Source organism: Epinephelus fuscoguttatus, linkage group LG16 (genome assembly GCF_011397635.1).
Source record: "Epinephelus fuscoguttatus linkage group LG16, E.fuscoguttatus.final_Chr_v1".
In the NCBI taxonomy this organism is placed as follows: Eukaryota; Metazoa; Chordata; class Actinopteri; order Perciformes; family Serranidae; genus Epinephelus; species Epinephelus fuscoguttatus.
Window position 1 is genome coordinate 18,037,036 of NC_064767.1, and position 7,994 is coordinate 18,045,029.

A 7,994-nucleotide genomic window follows, 5' to 3' on the forward strand; every position below is an offset into this window, starting at 1 on the left:
AGAATAGGTGAATATTTTTTTGAATTGAAAGAAAAGAGAACGGATCCTTGGAAAAAAGGATCAATTGAAAAGTTTCTTTACAGCTGAATGGCCCGAGATTGAATCATAATGTGAATGCCAAGAGCTCTCAACCTTCAGTAATACAGACGTCAAAGGATATATTTCCATATTTATTATTTCAAAGGCTGCCAGGCTTGTTAGAGCGAATTCTCAGCAATAACTATAAAAAAGGGAAAATTAGACTCCCTGTCTGGTGTCACAGTTTGCCATTTTCTGTGTGCATGGCCCAAATGTGGGATTGCAAATAAGCATCTCTATTTTTAGGGACTTTAAGACCAGTAGCACCCGTCTGGGTCATTCCATATCATTAGAAACAGCTCCAGAGATGAACAAATTCTCCTGGCACTCAAATATAATTCTGGTCTTTAAGCCTATAGTACCATGAAGTCAAAGCCAAGCCTGAAACCTCCCTCCATACTTGGTGTTATTTTTGAATCCCGACTGAAATTTGGGTTGACACGTTGATTGAAAATGCCCACTATTTTGGTTATCTTGCGCATCAAATGTCCAAGTCAGCACATTCCCGAGGGGCTTGAATCATGCTCAGAAGCCTCAGTCTAACCCCCCCTGTGACTGAAATGTACATTTCAGCCCTTCTCTATACTCGGTCATTAACCATGCTAGCTGTCTTTTAGGGCTCTTTTTCTTGTCTTTGGCTGTTGGTAAATATTTGCTAGACAGAGATTGCATTCCAAATTGGTACTCCAATGTCTCTTTTGCATAATAGTTGTTGCGAAGGCATCTATTGTCTCATTTAAACTGACCACATAGTGTATTTTGGTGATGTCGGCAAGGGTTGGCTTCTCTACAACTCCAATTAGCATTCCTTCCAGATAAAACAATGATCACTTGAATACGACCGAGCTAAGCTTGCAGGAAGTGATCTAAAGAGCTGATAGGAACCCATGATTACCAAGCAACTAACTCCAGTCCTCCATGCATAATGTTTTAATTCAACATCACCGCCCCCCACCCCCCGCCTGTTTTGTCCCATCACTAATCTTGTCTTAAGTTATCTTCAAACTACCGCTTTCCCCTGCGGCAACAGGCCTTATCATTTATTGATTATGTCTCTTAGATTAAAGGACCTGCTTTCATTTCCACAAGAATGTGCCCCAACTCTTTGTGTCCATATGGAAGCATTTGCCGGACAGATGGGTTATTTTCCCCCCTAGAAAAGGTCCCACTGGCCAGAAAGGGATTCACAGGGACTTGTAAGTAATGGTGCTGTTGATGTCCAATTGTTGCCCACTGTGAGGGCCAACTGACCATTAAAGAGAACAATAAAAATACACAAGAAAAAAGTAGCAAAAGTGGAGGAAAAGTCACAACAACATCATAATGAAGCTAAAAATCCCAACATTAATCAGCCAGTTTTCTTAATTCCTCCAGACATTTCAGGGCTGTCAAATTGCTGCATAATACTCCTCATCCAAAACCCCCCCAAGCCTCCCAGACTTAATTCCATGTGCTGAGAAGCCGAATTGCCTGAATGTGGGTTACACACAAATGACGGACATTTTGTCTTGGGGTAATTACTAATATGCCACTGTTGTTGCCCAGGCTGCCTGTATCTGGGTTTTGGTTTAAATGTTGGGTTTACTCTCCCTGGGCTGTGTGGTTTGCAGCAGCTTAATCACAAAGCCACAAGCATCTCAGCCATTTTGATAGGAGCCAAGCTGGGAAGGCTTCATATGTAACACTGTTTTTGCTTGGGCTACATATAGCAGGCTTTTTCTGCAGAGTCAGCGGGGGCAGCTAAATTGAAATAGTTCATGTTGACAAATTGAAAATGTGCAAATAAAATTAAAATAAACTCCAGGCAGTTATGGACTGTAAAATGTTACGGATTGTAAATCTAATGAGCAAGAGCCGAGGTTTAATTGCACGGGAATGGAAAGAATATTTTCTTAAAGAGAGCTTAGTGATTTTTAATCCACTTTGAGTGAAAATCTTATTATCTCTATCTCAATAATGGTGATTCTAACACTGTAATGCGCAATTATGCTGCCATTTGATGTTGTTATTGGCCAGTTTCTTCTTGTTTTCTTGCTGAGACGAATGGAGCCAGTGACAACAACTTGGAGCATCTGGAGACAGTTTTCAGATCAGCTTCAGGTTTGGAATAAAAGATGAGTAAGAAGCCAAAGCAGGGCTTAAAGATTAAAGAGACTAAAGTGATAAAAGATCTTCCAGTGGACAACAAGAACCACAAGCTTCTGTGAGATAACACAGATCACTGGTCTGTGAACAAACAGCTTTTTTTTGCCTGACTCTTCAGCATCCAAGAGTCCCGATCACATAGAATATTTCCCAGCACACAGGTGTTTACAATCCCTTCCAAACAACCTTGTTTACAAAAACAACAGCGTTAAAAATGAGTCCAGAAAAAGTTACAGGCAATGAGGCAATTAACGCCTGTGTAGCGCGCCGAGTGCCTCAGCTCACTACTAATGGTTTGGGGCCGAGTACCAAGCCTGCTTTTTATTGAGCGTTCTACTTGCAAGACGTCCAAATGTTGCCACAAGGGAGGTTTTGAAACTTTGGCTCGCTGGAGACACAGAGGCTTTTTTGTTGTGCTGTGCATGTAATTTACAATCAAACTGATGGACTCAGAAAACTTGCTACTGTTGACTCCTGCGGTGCAATCACATAAAGTCACATTTTTCAACTTGGTGCACTTTGGAGCTGTGAGACATTCAGCTCGGTGCCAAGTTCAGAGGTTCAGTTTTTCCACAGTGGAGAAAAGCTGATTCATTTGAGAGAAAAAACAACAACTAATTAGTGGCTCATTAATGATGAAGCTAAGGTGAAGTTCTTTAAAGTTTCTCTCCCCTCATTCTGCCTCATGTATTTCCCAGTTCTGCTCCAATGTTGCGTATGGCTGCTCCTCTCATCTTCATCTCTCTTGTTCTTCCCCTTCTTGCCTCTGATCTGTCACACACATTGCGAGGAAGCTAACCCCTGCTCCTCAGAGATCTGAGTACATTGTGAGGAATGTGTGTCCTTCCTGACATTACAACGCTCTTTATCAACTAACAAGAGGAGTAGGAGGGGAGCGGGGAGGAAGAGGGGAGGATGTAGAGATGTTAGGAACGGTTTGGGAGTGGGGGGATAAAAAAAGAGAGCTCTTTGTGGCCGCTTATCTGACAGGATATGAAGCAACTCAATGGCTTTGGCATTTGGCAAAATAGCTTCCTTCAATGGGCATTCACTACAAGAGGCATCCCCTGACATGAGGCCACATATGTCTGCGCAGCTGAGAGAGGGAGCCAGAGACAGAAAGGGAGAATTTCAGGAAGAGAGAAGACAGCCGGAGGGTGTTTTAGAAGTTCCGTATTTTGTTAATTGCCCCCGATAAGATGCAGCAATTTGCCGGTAGTTGAGATGATTATCGATGGCAGCAATTTAACAGATGTTGGTGCACTTTAAAACACATTAGTCTTTCCAGCGCTGGCTAAAGGACAGTTCTGACAAATGTAGAAATTTTGGAGCGGTTCTACGTGCCGAGGAGTCAAAATTAACTCGCTAAAGTTCTTCCTACATGAACACACACGGCACCAGACACACACACACATGCAGACACGCCACAGTTTCTGAGTATTATTTTTGTTAATGGGATCTAAGGGGACATCGTTTTCCTGATGTGGTGTAATTGAAGCTGCTGTATTAAAGGGTTGTGTTCCTCTCCTGCTGCTGAGACACAAAGTAATGCCAACCCCATCCCAGTTATTAACCCAGGAAGTCCCCACGGTGCGCTGCACTCTAATGAGAGAGGCCGATACGTATTTTATTTTTTCTCTTATTTGGAGGTTGCCCCTTTGACCCCTGTGAAGCTTATCCAGTGGTCCACCTCTGTCCCTGTGGGAAACGTGTGTCCAAACTTAACTCAAAAGATCCTTTTTCATCTTTTTTTTCTCTGATCAAATGGACAAAACTGGGAAAATTAAACATTCCCTCTGCCTTATTTCCACGTTTCCCTCCTTTTCTGGTTAACTTCATATTATTTACACTTTTGGGACCGTAAATATTTGAAAGTGAAAGGAAATAAAAGAGAGACTTTAATGTCGGTTTCAACCCCTTGAGCTACCTGTCACCCGATCAGGAGCGTTACCTTTTGAACTTCATGAGAAAGATACACAGCAGATTTGCTGTCGTCAGGATTAGCTGTGTCATCTCAAAGGAACACGCTAATACCATCTCATTATGTGGTTAGAAGATGATTTGTATCACAGGCAGTCCCCATTCTGTCATTTAGTTGCACTTTAAATATCAAAATGTTCACTTATTTCTTCCTCTTTGGCCACAAAACACACATTTCTAATTAATTGTATCTGCGGCTTTGCTCTGAGTTTTCTTTTCTAATCAACCGCACACAAATATTTTCCATTCATTAAGAACTGACGTTTTCATTTGTAGATAAATCTAGTTGCCGCTGTCCACACCCCGCTCTCAGCACAATAGGCCTTCTTCTTGCAACACAACAGCTCCTTGTCTTTAAACAAATTAACACTAATGCATCTTAATGGGGTTGAAATTACAACCCCATGTTGCCCGAGGGCGATTTCTGACAGGGATTCTTCTTGTTTTTCTCGATCTCGCTGAACATCTGGAGTTTCCCATAATGCACATTTTATTGGTCCTCTGGCTCGTTCTCCATTTTTCACCTGATGGCTGTGTTTCATACAGTGTACCTCCAGAGGAATGCCATCACTGTTGTGTATCCAAAGCAGAGATTAACTCTACAGCACTCAAAACACTCCTGATTTTTCTCACACAGGGCAAAAAACCAGCCACAGTCGTATTGTTGCTTTGCTTTGATGTAGGACTTTGAGCCCTGACGGACGTATAATATCATTTACAGTCGAAATCAGGGGTGGTCTTTCTCGGTGTTAACAGCTCACCCTGCTTTGTGTCCCACTGATTCCGAAAGACCGGATTTTTCTCAGGCTGTTGAACGTTCACTGAATGGTTTAATTGCAAGCAGACTCAAAGAGATGGATATTTGAATCATGCTGAGTAAAATATGGCTCCATCTGGATTTGATAAACTCATAAATGAATGCCATCTGATGCTGATTTTACACTTTACACTTCAAACAATTACATTAATTCCAAGGCACCTACTATAGCATGACTGTGGAGTGAAAAGGCAGTAATCATAGAGCAGACACGTGGTTAGGAAATATGCAGTTTCATGTTGCGAATACTTCATAGCCCCCATCAAACTGGAAAAAGAACATATGTTTGCTGAAAATAGAAAATAAATGAATGAAATTGGCCTCCTTAGAAGTGAGAACCACTCGGCTTCATTACAGGGATGGACGGTCTCATCCTTGGAGAAAGAGGAGTTGAACCGTTTCCACTTTTTAATACCAAAACAGTTTTTACCCAATGTTTGGAGGCAACAAAAACATTTGCCAAAAGATCTACTGCAATCCCTGACTCAATAACATTAACACACCGATAGCTCTGATCACAAGAGTTCAAGAAATATGTGTCAAAACAGGTTGCAGAGGAAGCATGAATCTATAATTATACAGATGGTATAATTACGAATCAAGCACGTATACAATTCATGGTATAATTATGAACTTCTGCAGCTATAAGCCACTAATGGGAACTGGGAGTGAGGAGTTATTCAACACGCAGACAGCGAATTACTGTGTAGGCCTCGTTAATTGGTTATGCCCCCTGTTTAGAACAGGAGCATGATAAGGCTGGCAGATTTATGGAGCAGCAGCACACGTACACATCACAAGCTTTTTTTTTTTTTTTTTTTTTTTTTTTTAGTGTCTTTTAACTGTGTTTGCCAGAATAGGTATGTGTGACAGAGGGGCTGACCACATAGCACGGAGAATTTGGCTCACAGTCAGGAGGTGACAGAGATAGCTGTGACGCTTTGCAGCAAATGATAAAATCCGCCACTGTGTGTGTGTGATACTGCGACTCTCACACACAACAGGATGAAAAAAGCAGCCGTGCAGAAACAGCCAAACGATTAGCTTTGTGGTAGTAAAAAAAAAAAAAAAAAAAAAAAAAGAGGGGGGAAAAAAAAAGCATTCGGATCACCAAAGCAGCTTGGTTTTGTATGGAAACAACTGTGGCTGGATGTTTGGTTCTCATGGAAGCCACATGACAGGGAGGTCATGAGAGAGACAGCAGGCCCGGCACTGTGTGCGATCTCACCACACTCGTTCCCCCACCGCACTTTTGATGTTTCCCTCCTCAACTTTTATCATTGCTCCTCGAGAGACCCCTACTCTCACTGTCAGGAAATCAGACACACACTCACACACACACACACACACACACACACACACACACACACACACACACACACGCTTCATCTGAGCAGAAGCTTGGCTACTGCTGCCCATTTCCAGCTTCACAAAACTATTTTAACAAGCAGAGAAATCATTGAGCGGACACTTTCCTGGATCATAAAACACCAAATGATGGCTTTGGGATCCTGTGCTTTTATTGATCTGCGCTCTCCGATCAAATGTATACTTCCTGGGGCCAGGCCTGGTCAGCGTGGAGGAGAGGAAATGGAGAGGGTGTGGAGGACGAGGACTGGGGGGGGATGAAGTAGAGGGGGTGCTCATGTGAGGCTGAAATGTGATCCGGAGCCTGTGTCGCATTAGCCTTAACGGGCCGTGTGGCAGACGCACTGGCACCACAGAACGGAGAAGACGGGCGGTGGAGGAGGAGGAGGAGGAAGGCGAAGGAGGCAAATCGCCGGACACCCTAACGCAGGAAAAGTATGTAGAGCTAAAGACGCAGGAAGGAATGCCATCATCCCCACTGGAGGGTTTTCTGGCACCTTCCCAAACGAAGAGACAACAGAGAGGAAGAATGATGCTTATCCCTCGATCTAAGTCACCTTTGCACCCACAGCACACACATCATCACACATCCCCTGTCAGCCTGTCATCCCACAGGGTCACGGTCAAGCTGGCGCTCCCTCTCTCTGTGTGTCATGTTGTCTCTCTCCTGCTCTGTAATTTCCTTTTTTTCCCTCTCCTCTTTCCCGGAAAGAATGTGTCTCCTGTCGCTCCACCAGTCAGTGTCAAGGGGCTAAACAGCCCATTTCGGTGTCTGACTCAGTTACGGAGTCCCAGAGGTGCATGAAAGATTCCAAGAATTCCAGCTTTTGCACCCACGACTGTGACGCCACCTGAGGGAATGCCATAGAGATCATACCAGACACTTCCTGTACACACTCGGGAATCATCATCCAGCAGCAACATGACTCTCTTTCATGTCCGGATGATAGAATTTAGGGGCTGAGGAACAAATTAGCTGCATGTGAAGCATGTTCCCGAGTGGAATATTCAAAACACTCCTGCACATGCATGACTGTGGATGGAAGAGTGATGATGACAGAGAGGGTGAAGGAGCAAGAGAGCAACAGAGAAAAGGAGAGACAGAGCCAGAGTGAGAAGAGTGGAGGGGGTAATGACTAGGTCTGCTCAGGACAGAGGAGGCGACAGAGGGGGAAGCGTCTCCGATCGTCTCCTCGTGGCTCCTCTTTGGCGTCTGTGATCCTCGGACCCTTCACGCAATCTCCCTTATTACAAGGCTTCCCCTCTCCACACGGGCACCACTACAAAATGGAGCAATTACATTTAATTAGGCTGCAGAGGGTAGCTACCCTGCCCCATCCCAAAACCTCAGAGAAGCGTAGACTTCAGGTAACACAACGGTCGGGGAGAACTTCAAAGAGATGCAAAATTACAGCGCCATTAGTGGAGCCACCACAGAACTGCTGTGAAGCCAGGGAATCATTTGACCCAGAGAGACAGATTCAAAGGAGTTAAAACTGAAAAGCAGAGCAGCAGAGACAAAAACATCTCAACAGCCAAAGATTAAGGGGCAGACTGAGCACTTCTAAACATTGTTTGTGTTCTATGGGAGACTTGAAAAATTAAG

At 43.8% G+C, this 7,994-nt stretch overlaps 1 protein-coding gene across 1 annotated transcript in view; it reads right to left on the bottom strand.

Annotated features, from left to right (window-relative positions):
• The window catches only part of LOC125903271 (bifunctional 3'-phosphoadenosine 5'-phosphosulfate synthase 2-like), a 275,592-nt gene extending 269,367 nt beyond the window's left edge, over positions 1-6,225 (bottom strand). The window contains exon 1 of the mRNA XM_049600093.1: positions 6,222-6,225. The gene's annotated coding sequence lies outside the window, so the exon portion shown is untranslated. The remainder of the gene's footprint in view (positions 1-6,221) is intronic.
• Positions 6,226-7,994: the final 1,769 nt, after the last annotated feature.